Source organism: Drosophila albomicans, unplaced genomic scaffold (assembly GCF_009650485.2).
Source record: "Drosophila albomicans strain 15112-1751.03 unplaced genomic scaffold, ASM965048v2 utg000094l_pilon, whole genome shotgun sequence".
Lineage (NCBI taxonomy): Eukaryota > Metazoa > Arthropoda > Insecta > Diptera > Drosophilidae > Drosophila > Drosophila albomicans.
This window is the reverse complement of record NW_026263510.1, coordinates 59,642-63,786: the sequence shown is the minus strand read 5'-3', so window position 1 is coordinate 63,786 and position 4,145 is coordinate 59,642.

Below are 4,145 nucleotides of genomic sequence, written 5' to 3'. Positions count from 1 at the left end.
TTTTTCGATTTGAGGGCGGAGTGGCGTGGCAAGATTTGACAAGCTTGATCTGCGTGCAAACACAACAAATGCTGTCGAAAAAATATAGCTCTTGATCTCTTATAGTCTCAGAGATCCAGTGTTTCATACGGACGGACGACAGACAGACAGAGGACAAGGCTGTTCTACACTTACATACATTTCTGCCGACACAAAGTTATAATACCCTTCTAACCCTATGGTAACGGGTACAAAAATCCAGAACCACTTGAGAATTGCAGGCAATTAAGTAAATTTACTGTTTACGTTTTAAATTTATGTAAACAAAACCTGCAATTATGGATACAAATTTGTTAATGGGGACGAACTATTGCATACTTTAAGCTAATCATTCGCAAATAACATAACAAGTAAGAAAGTTACAATCGAGTGTGCTCGACTGTGAGATACCCGCTACCCATTTTCAATAAAACATATATTTTGCGGTATTATTCTCAAAAAATATAACAAACATACGACAAAAATACTACTAAAAATATATCTTATTTTTAAAATATACAAAATATACTACTACTATCGATATAGTACAGCTATTCAGAATATACCATAGACGGCACAATGTTACCAGATTGTCGGCCAAAGCAACTAAGAGTTCTAGTAAGTAGGCGTTTTTTGCCATACAAAAGTATTTCTTTAATAACTTCGACAATTTTTTATCTGATCTCAACCTAATCAGGAATCATAACTACTATAGTAATTATTTGTATATACCAAAATTCGCCACTCTAGCTTTAAAATTACGCTTGTTATTCGATTTTTTCGATTTGAGGGGTCGGAAGTGGGCGTGGCAAAGATTTGAAACAAGCTTGATCTGCGTGCAAACACAACAAATGCTGTCGAAAAATTATAGCTCTATCTCTTATAGTCTCTGAGATCTAGGTGTTCATACGGACAGACGGACATGGCTAGATCGTCTCGGCTATTGATGCTGATCAAGAATATTTTTTATAGGGTCGGAGATGCCTCGTTATCGCGCTTCCAAAAACACCCAAGCCTTTGCTAAAAAGTAAATGTATTTATGTAAATATTACATTGTTTGTTGGAGACCATGTCTCCGCAGCTGTTCAGGTGGAGCCGGTACGTGGTGGGCCATGCCAGCAGCATACATCCTTCGCACTTCTCCAGCACCAGCACGGTTAGATCCCTTTTTACAAGGATGGCAGTTCTCGATCTACTTACCAATGTCGGGACGTACAAATCATAGTTAGGCGACTTCAGCCCAGCAACCGTGTTGCCCGACGCTATCCACGGTTCTTGGACCAAAGCCGCGTAGGCGGACACTTCCTCCGCAACTATAGGGAAAATGACTTTCGCCTTCGGCATGGACGGAATATTATTCCTGTCCACCACGTCAGCTTGGCCCCTCCCACAGTCCGTCCAGTTTGGGTACGGTCGTTTGCAGCCACTGTAATGTTGGGTCGTCCTTGCATGTCAGGATCTTGACACCATTTCAACCAGCCAGTGCCTTCGAATGTAGGCATTGAACTGTCTGGGACATTCTCCATCCTGACAAACAGTGCGTCGACCAGCTTACTATGGGTCAACCGCCACCGCTCTGCAGACATTTTCCCATTAGGGTCCCCTCTGTCTATGAGAGCAACGGCGAGATGCCGCCTGGAAGTTTCAGCAACCGTTGCTCTCTGTCTCGTCTTGTTCGTGTCCGTGTTGGTGGAGGCAGGTGCTCGCAGCCCTCTGCTTACTGGGGCCCTTTTTTTTATTTATTTGGACGTTGACGTTCTAACGGCAGTACCATCAAGTGGCCCAGCGATACCAAGCACGGGCTTGTTGACGCGCGGACAAAACAAAATAAATTTGTGAACAGCATGCATTAAACGAAAACCGCGAATAAATATTAAAAGACGCTGGACAGCTAATTAAATTAAATTAAAAATATGTTAGAATATATGTATAATAAGATAAATAACAATTAAATACTCGATAAATAAGCTAATAATAAGGTTTTAGATTTACTAGAGAAAACTACGTTATTGAGATTATTATAGTTCACACACAGAATACGGAAGAGATTATGGCAAGCAAATTTAGTAGATCTACATGAAATGAGAAGTGGAAGAAAATTCCTAGTGATCCTGACAGGAACTGCAAAACTAATTTGACTTAACAGCTCCAAAGAGTCTATTTCACCATTAATTAGTCTCTGTATAAAAACAGCACCTTGCATAGTTCTACGGTCAGAAAGAGAAGGAAGGTTTAGTATTAAAAGTCTACTGCGATACGGTGGTAATCTAATATTAGGATTCCAATTTAAACTACGAAGAGCAAATAATAAGAATTGTTTCTGCACCGATTCAATCCTATCTTGATAAACCCTATATACTGGGGATTCCAGACAAGAGATCCGTACTCAAGGATAGGACGAACCAGTGAGATGTATAAAGTCTTAGTGATGTAAGGATCATTGAACTCTTTCAACCGGCGTTTTATAAATCCCAGAACACCCATGGCCCTATTTACAGCAGACAGAATATGTTTATCGAATTTTAGTTTTGCATCAAACAGAACCCCTAAGTCATTCACACCTTCAATTCGCTCAAGAGGAGTATCATATAACACATAGTTATTTAACTGGGAAGAACCCCTACAAAAGGTCATAAACTTACACTTATTGCAGTTGAGATGTAACATATTTACTCTGCACCAAGATTCTAGACGATTAAGGTCACATTGTAACAGTGAGCTCGCAAGACTACCATTAAATGTCAGGCAAAGCTTAACGTCATCGGCGAACATAAGTACACGGGAATGCTCAATAACAGAGGGAAGATCATTTATGAACAATGTGAACAATAGAGGACCCAAATGACTGCCCTGGGGCACACCAGAAGTGACTTGGACACATTTAGATACAAAACCATTATAATACACATTCTGAATTCTGTTGGAAAGGTATGAGGATATCCACTCAATTAGGCTATGAGGAAACCCTAAAACATTAAGCTTATACAGTAAGAGGTGATGATTAACAGAGTCAAAAGCCTTACTAAAATCGGTGTAAATAACATCCGTTTGCATTTTATTCTCGAATCCTTTAATTACAATAGAAGAGAACTCCAATAAGTTAGTAGAAGTGGATCTAAACTTCACAAACCCATGTTGGTAAGGTGAAATTTATAGATTTACACAGATGTTGCAGTTGAAAACAATTAAAAAGCGGTTTACAGATACTACCAGCACAATACCTCAGCACACAACTAGGTACTCCATCCGGACCTGCCGAAAAAATAGGTTTTATAGCTAATAGTTCCGTTAAAATAGAGCTTTCAGTAATTAAAGGACCAAAAATACAATTAGATGAATTTAACTGATAAGGATAAGAAAAGGAATTTTGAGAACTTGGGACAGAATATGTAGTTTGGAAAAAGTCCGCAAATAAATCGGCAACATCATGACCATTAGAGACTGTCATATTCTCCAAAGACATAAATGCTGGTGATGACGCGGATCTACGCTTCGAATTAACGAAGTCGTAAAATCGCTTTGGATCACGCTGAAATCTTATTCTGCACCTACTCAAATAATTGTTATAGCACTCATTGTTATGAGTGCGAAAAGCAGCTTGAGCGTTTGCTTGGGACTCTCAGCGGACCGTTGGCGCTTGCTTGCCATGGACTCCACCTTATAGTTGGCAGGGCCGGTAGAACCGGTCTGCACTTTAGTGTCTTTTGGAAGGGGCTAAGTTGGTTTTCCCGCATCCACGTGTTGGCCCAGGCAAGCCTCTCCTAATCCTTGACGGACAGGTTTGCTACGCCACTAAGTCTTGCGTGAATACGGGTCGCCGCCTTATTTTTGGCCTTCTCCTTCAGCCCTCCCGTACCCCGCTGCGCAACCTTGGAGGTGCTGGCGATAGGCTGAGGTGACTGAAGAGGAAGACGTTCCCCCTCCACCGTAGAGATTGGCGCAGCGCTCTTTTGGTCTGAGTCGGTTAAGACCACAGCACCCGCGCGCACCAACCTCGAGTTTTTGTTGGTGGCAGTGTTGTTGCAACTGATTCGGCCTGCTCCCACCGCATCAGAGGTGTGACCGCTGACGACACGCAGAGAGGATCTCTCCCCCCGTGGCCGCCGGTGGTAGCAGTCACGCCTTCC